Source organism: Aquarana catesbeiana, linkage group LG12, assembly GCF_042186555.1.
Source record: "Aquarana catesbeiana isolate 2022-GZ linkage group LG12, ASM4218655v1, whole genome shotgun sequence".
Lineage (NCBI taxonomy): Eukaryota > Metazoa > Chordata > Amphibia > Anura > Ranidae > Aquarana > Aquarana catesbeiana.
This window is the reverse complement of record NC_133335.1, coordinates 151,846,080-151,863,136: the sequence shown is the minus strand read 5'-3', so window position 1 is coordinate 151,863,136 and position 17,057 is coordinate 151,846,080. Positions and strand designations below refer to the sequence as shown.

Genomic DNA, 17,057 nt, shown 5'->3' with positions numbered 1-17,057 from the left:
TTAGAGACTGGAGTTCAAAATGGAGGTGCACTGACCAAGGAATCCCCCGCAGGCCTTGCAGTCACCAGAGAAATGTAAAATGAGAAAGAGCTGGTAGATGCAACGAATTTGTGGTGGCGACCGTAACCGGAATAGGTACAACCGCCGGTTGCGATTGAGGTTGTTGAACCTGGGATCCAAAAGAGGCCTGAAGCTGTTCAAAGCGGGAAGCCAAATCTTGCAGGTATTGCATCACTTGGGTCTGATTAGACTCTTGTGTCTTGAGTCTGCGGACTATGCCCTACAGCTGATCAACGGCACATCAGCCAGTTCCATGGCCGAGCAAACTGCCAGGTCACCTGAGGCCAGGTGACAGATGCACACTGTTGGGGTTAGGAGCGCACCTCTAAGGTTGTGGACCCTTCGCCTGACTGCTGCGGATGGAGCTCCACCTGAACAGCGACATGGACCAAACAGGAAGCTAAAGCATAGGATTCCCCAGTGCGCGGATTCTAAGAGCCAGCAGGTTTTCACCAGAGCCTCTGATGGTGAGGATGGATTAGGCTGCAGCTGACTCCAGGTTGCGGCCCCAGGGGTCTCTCAGCAGTTCAGGGTTAAACACAGGAAAGTCAGGAGAACAAGCCAAGGTCAGGGCAACTAGCAGACAGAAATGGTCAGAAGGACATGCCAAGGTTGGTACGTGGAATTCAGAGATAAAAATACAGTAGGACACCACACCTAATCACAACTTTGCTCGGCAAGGCTGGCTTGCAGTCAGCAGGGTTAAATAGTGTTTCCTGTTGAGAGGCTGGGGTGGAGCCATGCTGAGAGCTCATACTTAAACGCCAAGGTGTGGGGACACACTCTCTAAAGCTGAGCCACAGACCTGAGAGGTAAGCAGATAGTCAGAGCATAAAACATTACTGCAGATTCATGACACCCTCCTTCTCCATGCCCACTAACCGGCTAAACACAATGGGGACGGTGTATTACATGTACATTAATGGAGGCTTCACCTCCCTCTTATTCTAAGACACAGGCTGGAGGGGTGTGACACAGCCTGTGACTGGCAGAAATCTGCCCACACCATGTTATTTCCCCTTAATAATAAAGATTTAATTATATCCAAAGCTGCAACAGTTTGTCCTTGGGACTTTAAATGAGGTGCAACACGCCCAATGATGAGATATGAAATGCAAATGTATTAGTACATACAATGTCAACAAGTAAACACAGACAAGTACTGTATTGTTCAACAGATTTGTGATGTTATACATAGTATATTATATATTCAAAGTCAGGTACAGTATTCCATAGAACAATCCATGGTGAGTATGATGAAAATGCGTCCTGGTAGACCGACACGTTTCGTGAACAACCGTTCACTTTCTCAGGGGTTGATGCTATACGTATAGTAAATCTGTTGAAAAAGAGATTGCATGCTCATATTCCATTGGCTGCCACTGGGTATGTCTATCCTGGGAGCTGTGGGCTTCTGATCCACGAGGGCCCGGCAGGACAAACAGGGCCATACGCAGGCACAAACCAACATATATGGCACCCACGGTGATGGCATAATAAAGCAATGCTCTGGCAGAAGGTTGCATGTATCATCACCAATCACTATGGAGCCACTGAAGAAGCCAATTGTAAGGCGATACGCATATAAGAGGGAGGAGCCCAATCTGTGACGTCACACAGCTGTCAATAACCGAACGGTGTGGTGCGCAGTCTGATGGATTTTGTGATTAAGACACGCCGGTTTTATATTTGCTTCTTGTAAGTGTATTTTATTGGGGGGCATTTTAAATAAATTGTTATACAGAGAAGACTATGGAGTTGCCTTTATATCGCATGTGGTTCGTGTGAGGATTATTTGTTCAGACGGGCATATTAGATCCAAGGAGGGAAGAAAAATCTCCACTCCAGAGGGGCTGGCGGGAGTGTTAACCAAAAGCCTGTATTTAACAGGAGTGAGGTGAGCGTTCATTGCACCTGGTGGTGGTGGCACTCGTCTTTATTAGAAGATTGTAGTTAAGCACGACGGTGGAATATTTACAAGAGACAGTTTTCTCAATTTTTTTCATCTTATATTGACTCTTTAGATTTATTCAGTTATATACATTTTGATACTATTGTTTATGCTTATATTGTGATACATTAGGGTTTGTTTGTAATACATGGTAGTTCAGTAGCGCTGCACCATACCAATCAGCCATACCTTTATGACAACTGACAGGTTAAGTGAATAATATCTCATTACAATGGCATCTGAAAGTTGGTGGGATATATTAGGCAGCAAGTAACCACTTAAGCTCTGAAATATTTTACCCCCTAATGACCAGGCCATTTTTTGCTATACGGCACTGTGCTGCTTTAACTGGTAATTGGGCAGTCATGCAATGCTGTATACAAATGATATTTATATAATTTTTTCACGCAAATAGAGCTTTCTTTTGGTGGTATTCAATCAGTGTTTTTTTTGGTTTTTTTTTTTTTTTGCAATATAAACGGAAAGTTACCGAAAATTTTGAAAAAAAACCCCAATATTTTCTATTATAAAACATAGCCAATCAAAAAATTGAATTTCTTTATAAATGTAGGCCAAAATTTATTCTGCTACATGTCTTTGGTAAAAAAAATCCCAATAAGTGTATATTATTTAGTCTGTAGGAAAGTTATAACGTCTAATTTTTTGTTCAATATTTACATTTTTCTTTATTTTTACAATTATTTTTTACTTAAAAAAAAAAACCTTTATCAGAGTGGTTCATTGTTACCATAGTTTATTTTTATTTTTTTACACTTTGCTGGTACAGTGAAGATTATTGTACCAGCAATGCTTTGAACTGTCATGAATGGGTTAAAGTGGATGTAAACATGATTCATGAAATTTTGAGCTGGGCACATATATCTGCAGTGTTTTTTTATCTCTCCCCAAAGCACTGTCCCATAACTGTCTCTTGCCCAGTTCTTCTGTTATCAGCATGAGAACCTCTGACAAGTTCTCTTACACAGGAGATAAAACCAGGCTGAATTTTGTGTTGGGGAGGATGCTATAAATAAATTAGCAGAGTGCTGAACATTCAACAAACTGATCTGAAAGTCTACTTATGAGAAGAGGGGGTGTGTGCCTTTCCTCCAATCAGCTGTCTTGGCTGTATGCCCAGGCTTTACTGCAGTGCTAACTAGGAAGAGAAAATCTCCTATCATGATCTGAACTTTCTAAAAAATATATAAAGCTGAGGACAGCGGATATACATGTAAAACGTATGTAGGGAGATTTGTTTAATCTCTGTGTATCATCTGAGGCCACTTTAAAAAACAGATATCGGCTTTTTCAGCTGGCGATTCCCTACACCATAAGAATGATCATAGTGGCTGTTCCACCACTTGATCGTTCTTACAGGCAGCGAGAGGGGATGCCCCCGCCTCCCTCCGCTCCTTCTATCGACTCACCGCTTCCATCGGCAAGTGAGAGACAGGATCCGCCAGCCCGGATGTTTACCATAGAGATTCTATGATCGTTTGGAGGCTGGGCGCGATGTTATGACGTGTCTTATTGACCTCATATCTCACTGTAAAGAGGACCGATCATGCCATATTCCTATTACAAAGGATGTTTACATTCCTTGTAATAGGAATAAAAGTGATAAAAAAAATTAAGAAGTGTCAAACAAAAAAAAAAAAAAAAGTAAAACAATATTAAAAAAAAAAAAAATTTAAGCGCCCCTGTCCCTGTGTGCTCGCACGCAGAAGTGAACGCATACGTAAGTCCCGCCCACGTATGAAAACAGTGTTCAAACCACACATGTGAGGTATTGCCGCGAACGGTAGAGCGAGAGCAATAATTCTAGCCCTAGACCTCCTCTGTAACTCAAAACATGTAACCAGTAAAAAATTTTCAAGTGTCGCCTATGGGGATTTTTAAGTACTGAAGTTTGGCGCCATTCCACGAGCGTGTGCAATTTTGAAGCATGACATGTTAAGTATCTATTTACTCAGCGTATCTTTCACATTATGCAAAAAAATTGGGCTAACTTTACTGTTTTGTTTTTTTTGAAGCACAAAGCTGTTTTTTTCCCCCAAAAAACATGTTCGAAAAATTGCTGCGCAAATACCGTGCGAGATAAAAAGTTACAACAACCGCCATTGTATTCTCTAGGGTCTTTGCTAAAAAAAATATATATTTTTGGGGGATTCTATGTAATTTTCTAGCAGAATTATGATTTTTACATGTAGGAGAGAAATGTCAGAATTGGCCCGGGTGGCAAGTGGTTAAGTTCATGACTGCTATGAATAGTAATGATCTGTGATTGGCTACTGCTAATCACATGGTACAGGGTGCTGTGATTGGCTGAGGTACCATGTGCTAGATGTGGTCCAATCACAAACCGCTAGTGTAGGAAGCAATATGATTCATAACAGCTTTGCTGACATTGTGATCATGTAATCACATGAGCACCAGTTCCAGGATATGCATTTACAGTGCCCCCTTGGAGAATGGTTAGAGGAACACAACAACGAGTTTGAGGTGTTGACTTGGCCCCCAATTTCTCCAGACCTCAATTAATCGAGCATCTGTGGAATGTGCTGGAAAAAACAAATCCAATCCATGGGTGCCCCAGCTTGCAACTTACAGGACTTAAAGGATTTGCTTCTGACAGCTTGGTGCCAGATATTACAGAACACCTTCAGAGGTTTAGTGGCGTCCATGCTTTGACAGGTCTTGGCTGTTTTGGTGGCAAAATGGGGATCTACTCAATATTAGGTGGGTGGTCATAAAGTTATGGCTGATCAGTGTACCTTCCCTTGTTGGAGTTTGATATCATCATAGATTGTAGAGCAGTATCCTGTTTTGAACACACCATGCCAGTAGCATGTAAATGGAGGGTATGCCTTCATCAAAAAACAATTCAAATTACTGAATGATGTAACATACATTGTTTCATATGGCAGAGTGGCTGGAAACTCAGATCTCTTCTTTATCCCTTTGTTTTAGTGAGAATTTTGCAACACGTGCCAGCACTAAAGTTTAGGGTGGATGCAAGCCAGCAAGCATACTATTTAGTTCTTCTTTGATAAACATATATATTACTGCCTCTTTTTTTCCAGAAGGAATTTCAAGTTTTTCAACTATGATAACTGCATGGCTGCCAGCTCAGGATGGCCAAAGCTAACGAGCGCTGGGTACAGGCCCAAATTAAAATAGGAATCTGGAATCTTAAGACCTGGACGTTTATCAAAGAGGCTGATTGTTGGCCTGGGCATGCCAGAAAATATTTTGAGAGTTCTATAAACTGGGAGTTGTGTACAGACAGACAGTGGTCACAGTGTGAAGAGCCTATGTTGCAAGCCAAGTCATTAAAGTGATGATTTCTCAGAAGGGACAGAAAAAGTGGCTGCTTAATCCAATTCACTTGCAGTAAGGTGAAAGTGTCAAGATCATAAAGGGAGTAAGTGGCCACCAGTGCCCACACCTCTTAGCAGCAACTGGATTATGCTAAATAGCCTCTTCATGTCCAGTTTAGTATTTACTAAATTACTATACTCTATTTCAGGTGAAACTACATGTAAACAGATAAATACACATTAAAAAAAAAATGCAGTATTACTCGCTACCTCTCTACCCTCTCCTGTTAAAGTGGGCAGTGCATTGGAAAGCCTACCCAGGAGGCAGATATGCTAAGACATGTGTGTACTCCATGACACTGTTCTGGAACCCATGGCACTGTTCTGGAACCCATGGCACTGTTCTGGAACCCATGGCACTGTTCTGGGACCCACGGCACTGTCCTGGATCCCATGGCACTGTCCTGGAACCCATGGCACTGTCCTAGATTCCATGGCACTGTCCTGGAGCCCATGGCACTGTCCTGGATCTCATGGTACTGTCCTAAACCCCATGGCACTGTCAGGGAAACCATGGCACTGTCCTGGAATCTATGGCACTGTCCTGGAATCTATGGCACTGTCCTGGAACCCATGGCACTGTCCTGGATCCCATGGCACTGTCCCAGATCCCATAGCATTTTCCCAGATCCCATGGCACTTTCCTGAATTCCATGACACTGTCCTGGAACCCATGGCACTGTCCTGAAACACATGATACTGTCCTGGATCCCATGGCATTGTCCTGGATCCCATGGCACTGTCCTGGATGTTATGGCACTGTCCTGATTCTTATGGCACTGTCCTGGATTCCGTGGCACTGTCCTTAAACTGTCCTTAAACCCATGGCACTGTCCTGGATCCCAAGGAACTGTCCTGGAACCCATGGCACTGTTCTGAATCCTATGGCACTGTCCTCGAACCCATGTCACTGTCCTGGATGCTATTGCACTGTCTAGGAACCCATGACAATGTCCTGGATTCCATGGCACTGTCCTGAAACCCATTGTAATGTCCTAAAACCCATGGTACTGTCCTGGAACCCATGGTACTGTCCTGAATCCAATGGCACTGTCCTGAAACCAGTGGCACTGTCCTGGTATTGTCCCTCCCCCAGCATGTCCCAGTGTCAATACTAGGATAAGCAGCTATGGAGCATTAGTCTTCCCACTGTAGAGCAGACCAGGGACTGGTCTGGCTGTTTGGTCCCAGGTTCCATTACCTTATAGGCACACAGCAGCCAGGCACACTGTAGTTCACAGTCACTAGAATCAGAAAACGGGCTGTACATGTCTTTTTTTTTAGTTTATTTTGTTGAAATAGCTGGGATAGGGTGAGCCTTAGGATACTCCAAAACTGGTAACAAACTAGTTGAGAACTCTAAATCTAACCTGTTCCTTCAGGGTGAAAACCACCCTCTTGAACGTGAAGGATAAACTGATTCCCTCTTGAATGTGAAGGATAAACTGATTTCAAACAGGAACTTCTCAAGTATGGTCCTGGAGGTACTGTTGTAGGTTCTCCCGAATAAAGCCAAGAAAGTCTCTAGAGTCCAAAAAAGGCTGCTACTCACTGTGCCCTGAATACGGTGTTGCCACCTGCAGTATCAGTTAGATTCAGTACGTGTTGCCTATGTCCTGGATCCTCAGATGAGCCTTCTGCATGTGTTCTGGAGGCTAGGTCCAAGCAGCAGCTGGGACCCTAGAAAGAGGATTTTTTAATGTTGTAACTGATCTCCCAGGGATGCCTCAGCCCTCAGACTGGGTCTTACACCCCAAATATCCCCTCTCAGTACCCTGATGGTCACTCGCTCTCCTGACCAGGGATTGGCTGAAGAGGCATGAATATGCAGGCCAGGGTCAAAGCTCTGCTGCCCATTATATCGTTCAGTGGGATGCAGGGGGAAGTAGCTGAGCCTGCACCTGCAGAACCTAGAACAGACAAAAAACAATTTGTTCTGTTCAGGGAGATTGCTGCTCTCCCTGATTATAGGGAGGCCAAAAACTAAATTTCCCTAACATTTGTAGCCTACTCCGGGACACCACTGACACAAACAATTGAGCATCTTCCTCTCACTAACACCAATTATGGAGCATTCTTTCTCCCACTTAGGCCAACAATGAGGAAGTCTACCTCGCATGGACAGCAAGTAAAGAGCATTCTTTTTCCCACTGAATCCGGACACCAGGGAATATCTTTTTCATGCTGAGCACTGATGCTATGGCAATTTTTCCTCGCACTGATCAACACTGTTTTAGATATCCTGGCCACTGCACTCAGAACGCTGTGGTATACCTTGCATACTCTTGACCACTGCACTCTAAAAACTGTGTTGTACATTACATACTAGTGACCAGTAATGTATACTCTAAGTTGAACCTTACATACTCCTAATAACTAGACTGTATATGCTATGTTGTATGTCACATATGACACACTGTACATGGCCCCTGCAATATATGTGCTCCGTTTCATACTCCTGACCCTTACCATATAATGCTATGTTTTATCTTACATATTTCTCAAAACTGTATGTAAAACTATGCTATGTTTTATGTTACATACTCTGACTATTGCAAGCTATATTGTTGCATGGTACATACCTCTTATTGCTGAACTCAATATGCAAACATGTAAACACGTACTCCAGACCCCTGCACTCTGATCAGTATGCTATACTTTATATACTTTATATACTTCAGACTACTGAACTCTATAAACTAAGTTATACTTGTATAACTATATATGTTCTATATAGTGTTCTATGTAGTGTATTTTAGTGTAGGGCTACCCCAATTTTCCGGAAGCCTGATGGTGACTACCAGAGGTAGGGAGGGCTGACATAATTCCTCATGGTGCAGGTTACTAGGCATAGTGGGTGATGAACAACAAAGAAAGTTGGGCGCCGGTCACTTTTATGCTTAAGCAAGAGAGAATTTATTTCTCAAACAGGAAAAATGTGGGATAGAGGGGATAGGGCACAGGACACCCTTAGTAATGATCAGTAATTAGTAATGATCAGCAAACAGGCAGATAGGCAGACTACTTGAATAAAAATAGGTGAGATGAGAGACAGCAGTGCAGAAAAAGAGCCTATAAGCTGTACTTCTGTACATCTATACTTTGTAGGATAGGCTGTCTCCTATAATATATGAGCTTTACTAACTGCATCATACTGAATTCTTTTGGATGAGTTCTCTCTTGAAGCTCTCCCAGCCACCTCATGGATCTGTGAAGAGTCACCTCCGGTGCTTCTCTAGAACTCCATCCCTCTCAAAATTTGTTTCCGGATACTGAGCAGGCTTTTCTCAGCAGAACCTTAGACAGCTGGATAGGCCTCGGACAGGCCTAGCAGTGGGCGGCCACCTGGATAGGCTTCAGGCCTAGCAACCAGGAGCTGTTTCACAGCAGCAAATATGATTGGCTGAGAAAGGTATTTTTATCCATAACCTGAACTCACTGTAGCTCATTACTCTAATGTCAAAGGCAACAGCACCACCTACTGACAAAAGGAAGAAACCACAGCTAAACAGGATTAGGGGGAAGTCATTTGACCTCTACACACTACTAATTAGCCAGGCTGGCTATCACCCAGCATAATTAAATTTACCTGTAGCCCTATTCTAGGACGAGGGTGCTACAGGTACAATATCTTGTTTAGTCTTCTGATGTATTCGGACAAAGGTTCACCTTGGTGTTGAAAGGTGCGTTCGAATTGATAAATTAGATCAGAGGCCTTTTCTATTCGGCCAAACTCCTCTTGCAACATAATAAGATAGGCTGTGCAGGTCTTTTGGCTGCTTTCTAATGGCCTCAGCGGCAGCTCCTCTTAAGCTCTCGATAATCCACTGTTTCTTCTGGGCTTCAGGAACATCCCATTCCTCAAGGGCCTGCAGGGCCTGTTCCATCCAAGTCTCATAATCTTCTTCCCCTTTTTGCACTGGCAGTGTCCCTGAAAATATTCTCAGCTTCCTGTAACCTTCCCCAGAGTGGATGACATTGGTCTGATTACACTTGGTTGTGAAATTCCCTAGAGCAGTGAAAAACTCTGCCCCCAGAGTGACTGAAGTCGTAGACGTGGGGTTTCATCGACTGGGATGATGTGACTTGGGCCTTATTGACTTCCTTCCAACCCCCTTAACTGAGTTAGATGAGCTTCAGTGTTGTCAGTTAATTGGATGTTAGATCCCCCTCCTCCACTCCAATAGCACGAGAGTGTGGGAGGTGTCCTGACTTACCTTCAGATCCAACACCTTCCTTCCAGGGGCTAGAGCTTCCACTGCTTGTTGGATTTGCACTTTCATCCATGCAGTCCTGGGGATCTCTGCCATCATACTTAGCTCCAGATGGCCATTTTCCTCCTCACACCACTGAGCTGCAGCAGTCGTATCCATGTCGATGCTGGTAGGGTTGCTTGCAGGGTAAAGGTATCCCGAATGAGCCCCCACATGTAGAGCTACCCCCGCAGGAGCTGCTTGAATAATGTTGGTTCCTTACTCTACCTCTTCAACCCCAAGAACAGACCTAACCCCACTGGCACACCTGAATGTAATGTAGTGTAGATAACACAGTAAAAGGACACAGGTTATAGTGAACACAGTGAGAGACTTTACTGTGCACCTGCTTAAAGGAAAAATGGAACAACAGTCACAGTAATATTGAGCCATAAAACAAATAGGCATTGATAGAACAAAGAGCAAATGTACTGAGGCATAAGGTAAGATCAAATCTGTCTGCTTTCAGGGGACTCCTTTGTGAAAGAACCCCCAAGAGCAGAATTAAACACACGAGAATAATGAGTTAGAAATATATAACGTTACTTCAACAAACGTCTGATAACCTCAGCTAAATTGGGCTATATGAGTCCAGGTAGGAGGAGGGTAGAGGAATGACCTTTTTAGTCTGTCAGTCCTCTCTCTTCTTCACCCCAGCACCCAACAGGCCTGCTTAATCACAATACTTGACCCAGTACACTGAATCTATCCCCAGTGTGAATTCACCCATAAGTGACTAGTGTCCTGAACACAGATGGGGCCCTTAAGATCTTGAGTTACTTTAAGATGGTACACTTATTGATCTCCTGTAATGAGGTGAATACAATACATCCAAAAAAGTCTTGACAGGCAACCAGTATTGTAATCCTATGGGATAGTAGACAGGTGTTTTCACTGCAGGACAGAGTATAACAGCATTACAGTTCCATGTAACTAAGGAAGGCAAGGCAACAAGGAAAATTTAGAGTTCTGGCTTAATGTCAGAAACCATGAACCAGACCGAGACAGAAGTACAGTAAAATCACACTTGTTTATTAATAAAAATAAAAAGGTAAATAGAGTAAACGTAGTTAAAGCATAGCCAGAGTCCAGTAACCAGACCAGGTAATCAGCCAAGCCAGAGTTTAGTAACCAGATCGGGTAATCAGCCAGGCCAGAAGTCAGGGATCCAAGTAGAGGAACAGCAAGCAGGATAAGGAGCCAGAAGGGATGTCAGGAAAGCCAGTCTTTAAGCAGGAACACAGAAGATGGTTTCTTGTGATGTGACCAAGGCGAAGGCAGGAATGAAGTGAGCTGGACATCTTTAAGTAGGCGGGACTGACAAGCAGGTCCACAACAGCTGGTTAACTGTGGAGAGAGATGAGAGCTGGCAATTAGCCGACAGCTGAGCGGCCATGCTGATCGGGATAGCTGGGGTGCACTCGGAGTCCTCCTTTAACCCCCGGTGCCTGCCGCCAACTTCCTGACTGTAGCAGGCACGATCCCCCAGATCTAAAGCACTCTGTACCCACATCCAGCCTCTCCTGCGCCTCGTGGTAGCTCTTCCCTTCTCCCAGAAAGCCTCTGGGGTAAAATGTCTCCCATGCAGCAGTGCTTCTTGGGATGTGTGTTGATTTCAATCAAACAGTCTGAAACTCCATTTCCCAGAGTTCTTTGCATCTCCTCCAGTCCTCCCTTGATTGGCCAACTCGACTCTGCCTAAGAAGAATTAGGGGAAAGGGCAGAGTGGGCTGTCTTGCCTGTGAACAAGTCTGTGAGAAGAAAAAAAGAAGGGGGAAGTCCATCGTGCAGAGCTGACAAGCTGTGTCTCTTTTCATTGAGAGTCTCGGCCAGCTTGGCAATGTAATGAGGATGCATAGCTACCGCTACAGCCGTAACTATATAGAAGTTATACACTTAAGCTTAAAGCGGTGTTGCAGCCGCAATTTCTTTTTTTTTTTAAAGGCAGCAGCTACAAAAAGCTGCTGACTTTTAATAAGGACACTTACCTGTCCAGGGAGCCCACAATGCCGCCCCCCCCCTTGCGAGTTCACTGCCGGTTTCCGACTGCACATGCGCGAGTCCTGCGGCACTTTGTGAATGGCCAGCTTGTCTTCTGGGACACACACAGGACCCAGAAGACAACGGGGGTGCTCACGGAAGAAGAGGACGTGACGTCCTGGGCCGCGGCCCGCTAGAATCGAAAATGTTTTCAATATCGGTAACTCGCGTTTAGCCGCGTTTCGTTTATAGGCATTTTTAATGGAGATACGTTTCTGGCCAATTGCAAAATACGCTTCTAAACGCAAACTCTGCTAAACGCGGCTAAACACAGCATGTAAACGCTGCACAACAGACGTTTTTAAGCGTCGTTTCCATCGTTCAGGAGAGGTTTTAAAACATCCTGTGTACATTAAGCCTAACAGTCATACAATCTAAGTGTGAACAGAAGGGAAATATCATTCTCATGTACCATGGGCAAAGGTGCTGCATCTTTTTTATGATATCACGGGTATCACTGTTTTGGGACTTCCAAATCAGTTTGTGATTGCTTTAGGATTGACAAAATAATTTTCTCTACAGAATTATGCTGAATCATATTTAATAAATATAGTTTCTAATTAGCAGCCCATTCTGGATTCTGGCCCATGGGCTGTTCATATAAGATCCAAAGTTGTTGTCATTCCTGCATACGAAAGTTGAGGTTTGAGGAGAAGGTTGGGGTTTGGTGGATGATAGGCTTGAACCTTAATCCTCGTACACACGCTTAGATTTTCGGAAGACCGAGCGTCCGTTTTTTGTGGCATGCTAGACTCATGCCGAAAGTGAAGCGGTTACTCACCATACAAAAGTTTTCGTATGACAGAATACAACGTCAGAATGGACGTAATGTGTTGAATAGTTTTGTATGTATTCTTTCGTTTCGGAGCATGCGTAGTCTTGCTCTTACGATTTTTTTTGTATGAAAACCGTACTAATGAAACGGAAATCAGACGTTGTGTTCACATCCAACAAAAATTTTATAGTCTGCACATTCAGCTTTCGTCTGACGAAAACGCAAAATTGGCTGTCGAAAGCACCTTGCTAACGATCCGAAAATCGTCAGACAGCTTGTACGCATTTTTCCATCCGATTTTTGTATTGTGTGTACGGGCCTTTAGAAAAGAAACATCATACATAACAATCCCAATGCACCAGTACAGATTTACTACACAAAGTACACAGCTGGAACTCTCCATTACCTAATAATTGCAAGGTGGGATAATTGTGGAACGAGACAGCATGATATTAGGAACATGGGTGAACTTTCGAAATATCTTTGGGATACACCGATCAGCCATTACCTCATGACCACCCACCATAACACGTCAAGGCATGGATCCTTTAAAGAGGAAATAAAGCCTCTTAAAATACATAAATATACATCCTGCAAGGCAAAGGCATAATGAGCTAGTATGCATAGCATACTAGCTCATTATGAATTACTTACCTGAGATTGAAGCCCCGGCATCGGCCCTCGTTCGCCTCCTATCCCGGAGTGACTTCCAGATATCGGGTCTCCGGCGATGTGACTGGCCGAAGCCGCAATTAAGTCACTCCCACGCATGCGTGCTGGTGCCGCCACTAACGGCATGATCACCGTTAGAAATGGCACGCTCAGTGCGCCTGCGCCCAATGTCTTCGGCGCATGTGCCGTAGACATCGGTGCCACTATTGCTGCAAATATCTCCTAAACCTTCTAGGTTTGGGAGATATTTCTTGCACCTACAGGTAAGCCTTAATCTAGGCTTACCTGTAGGTTAAAGTGGTTGTAATGGGTTTACAACCACTTTAAGACCTATACTTTGTGAGGTGGGGCCTCCGTGGCTTGGACTTTTTCCAGCACATCCTACAAATGCTTAATTAGTTTAAGATTTGGAGAAGTTAGTGGCCGCCAAGACCACACCTCAAGCTCATTGTTGTGTTCCTCAAACCGTTCTTGAACCAATTTTGCAGAGTAACAGGGTGCATTATCCTGCTGAAAGAGGCCACTGCCATCAGGGGTTACTGTTTCCATAAAGGAAAGGTTTCTCAACACCACACTGCCTCCACCGCCTTTGCTTTCTTCCCATAGTGCATCCTGGTGCCATTCCTTCCCCAGCTTAGCGCACCCGGCCATCCACATGATGTAAAAGAATATGCGATTCATTGGAACAGGCCATAGTCCAGTTCTGATGCTTACATGCCCATTGTAGATGCTTTTGGCTGTGGACAAGGGTTAGCATGGGCACCCTGACCAGTCAGTGGCTATGCAGCCCCATACACAATAACCTGCGAGCACTATGTGCTCTGACACCTTTCTATTAGATCCAGCATTAACTTTTTCAACAATTTAAGCTACAGGAACTCTTCTATTGGATCTAACTACACGGGCCATCCTTCACTCCCAATGTGCTTCAGTGAGCGCCCATGACCCTGTTGCTGATTTGCCAGTTTTCCTTCCTTGAACATCTTTTGACAGGTCCTGACCACTGCAGACTGGGAATATCCCACAGTTTTGGAGATGCTCTGACCCAGTTTCCTAGCCATTCCAATTTGGCCCCTCGTCAAAGTCGCTCAAATCCTTTTTCTGCTTTCAACACATCAACTTCAGGAATAACATGTTCACTTGCTGTCTAATATATCCCACCCATTTTCAGATGCCATTGTAATGAGATAATCAATGTTATTCACTGTCAATTGTCATATTGCTATGGCTGATCAGTGCAAATGCCTAAAGAGACTCTATCCCTTGGCAAAGAGTCTCATTAAAATTGAGTTTTCAGTGAAACCCACAAGCAGTCAGTCTCATGAAATGCAGTTGTCTTCATTTTCTCTTCAGTGGTGATCTTTAGATCTGCACATCATGTCCCATCTTGCATATTGTAGATAATCCTCCTTGGTGTGTAACAGGGAACTGTTAATGTGATTGTATAAGGGCCTGTTTACTTTTGCAGCATTCCTTTCTCATTATGAGGGCACTCAAACAACAAGGAAAATATGTGCCTGTTGCAGACATGGAGAACATAACGGGTTTGCAGTTAGGATATTATTTACTAATCTACCTGTGCTCCTACGGAAGGCGCATGTTGCATAGTTCCACATGAATGGTAATACAATGATTCAAGCCCTTCTCATGACTTTTGCCTCATGTGACTTACACTGGCATATCAGTGTTATTTTATACACACAGAGTCTTTGTACTAAGAAATTGACGACTTACAGGATCTTACAAGACTCTGCCTTTGGTGATTTATGTTGTGAATTTAGCTTTGCGGTGTGATTCTTGTAAAAATAGGTTCTAGAATGTAAGGCTCACTTTTGGATTTTTGACTTCTTCAAAGAACTTCCCATCAATTAAGCAGTAAAACTTCAGAATTATGTTTTCCCTTTTTTTCATACATTCATTAGGTGTGTTCCTATTGTGCAACCAATAAATGATGACTATGTTGTATATAGGTATGAGCCAATGATAGTATAACTCGACTTGAGTAACATAGTTTTCTAACTGTGTAATGTTTCATAAATGCATTAGGCATTCTTGATATAAGCTTTTGGTATCGGTAGAGGTTTCTGCCATTTTTGTTATGTGATCTTTCCGAACCAATAGACCAAAACCTGGCATTATATTTGTCACAAATTCCTATGTTAATACAACCTACCCAAAAACACCCCCGTTTAAACAAAACATGTTTCCACTATTTTAAAACCATATACAGAAGAAGCCTTGTCTGTGATTTGTCAGTAGAGGAGAAGCATGCTAATGAAGTCATCCGTGTGCTAAGGATCACAAAGTGATGCAGAGATGGAATTTCCCACCAAAAAACAAAAAAAACAAACGGACCTATATAACAAAAAAATGAGTAGTGAAACAGGATTGTGTGTATGCAAGAAACTGTCAAGTGCAATTCACAAAAAGAAGGGAAAGTACCTCAATATATACCTCAATATATTCTGTACGTGAATATATTATGTACACTCAAATGACTAAATAGGGTAACTCTACTATTTAAGTATACCTGCAAAAAAGGAAGGCAGAAAACAGAAAGGAAAGACAAAGGAAATCCAACCCTAGTGGACCATAGATGAGAACACCTTAAACACCAATAAGATACTTGCTCACCCAAAAGTTTGACCCATTTAGGTATCTAGGGTCAATAAATGAAAGTGCCACCAGAATCAAATATCCAACAAGTGCTTACATGCTCACCAGATCACCCTGGACAACACAAAGATTCTCTTAAGGCAGCATAAATTATTTAGGGCTCACACATAGGGGTTGTTTCACTGAAACTGTAGAGTACAAAATCTGGTGCAGCTGTGCACAGAAACCAATCAGCTTCCAGTTTTTATTGTCAAAGCTTAATTGAACAAGCTGAATTTAGAAGCTGATTGGTTAGTATGCAGAGCTGCACCAGATTTTGCACTCTCCCGTTTTAGTAAATCAAGCCCATAGAAACGTCTTGTAGCTGTATGTTGAGTTTTACTTTGACTACCCCGCTCCCTGCTGAGCAAAAGGGAAAATGGAGAATGCAGCTGAAAATCAGAAGATGCATTTTATCTTTAATTGTGTTTATGTCTCCTTTTTGCAGGTGGTTTCATATCATATAAACACCCAGGGAAGCACCAAGCAATTCATGGTTCCATCCAGGCACCACTGGATATTTCGGTGGGTTATTTGCTAGAATTGGAGGCCTTAAGGATTGCTTGGGAGAGACCTTACCACAAGTAAAAAGGTAAGACCTCCTTCCTTTTTTTTTTTTGCAGTCCCTTTATCTCTTTTTCCATGCCTACAAACTTGTGATTGTGCACAGTTTGGTCCACGAAACATGCTTCACTGTCCTCCCAGATGTTTCTACTACTCAGTGATAGTCTCTAGTCCAAAAAAAACCTATTCTCAGAAAATATAATAATTTTCTCTTCTAATACTCTTTCATAAAAAATATAATTTTGGCTCCAGTAATGAGCAGGCTGAAAGAATTCTGTGACTCTTAGATTGGGCTGATGAACTCCTAAAATCTGTAGCCTCAATACTGTAATACACTATTTGCTTGTATAGACAGATTTTAGTATGAGGGCCACATTGTATATTTTATAAATATTTGTGGGCAGAAAAAAATGGATAAAATTGAAATGGATAAATATCCTTACATCCAGGAGTGCCCCTTTAAGCCCACGCATCTGCTGCCAACCAGCTGGGGTTGCTGCAGGTCAGATAAAATCTTTCTGCATGTGGCCCATAGGTTCTAGTTTGGAGACTTCTTGTAAGAACTGTATAAAAATGCTGTAGTATGGAGTCTTCAGGACAACCACTTTTTTTTTTTAATAAGAAATGACAAACCAGCAAGTAAAGAATTGATTTGACGTGCAACATTTAGAGGCATAATTATAGCCATAACAGCCCATGTGGCGGCT

At 43.0% G+C, this 17,057-nt stretch overlaps 1 protein-coding gene across 1 annotated transcript in view; it reads left to right on the top strand.

The window, feature by feature from the left end:
- The window catches only part of ZNF385C (zinc finger protein 385C), a 798,047-nt gene that overhangs the window by 72,712 nt on the left and 708,278 nt on the right, over positions 1-17,057 (top strand). Inside the window, exon 2 of the mRNA XM_073606093.1 lies at positions 16,235-16,378. The gene's annotated coding sequence lies outside the window, so the exon portion shown is untranslated. The remainder of the gene's footprint in view (positions 1-16,234; positions 16,379-17,057) is intronic.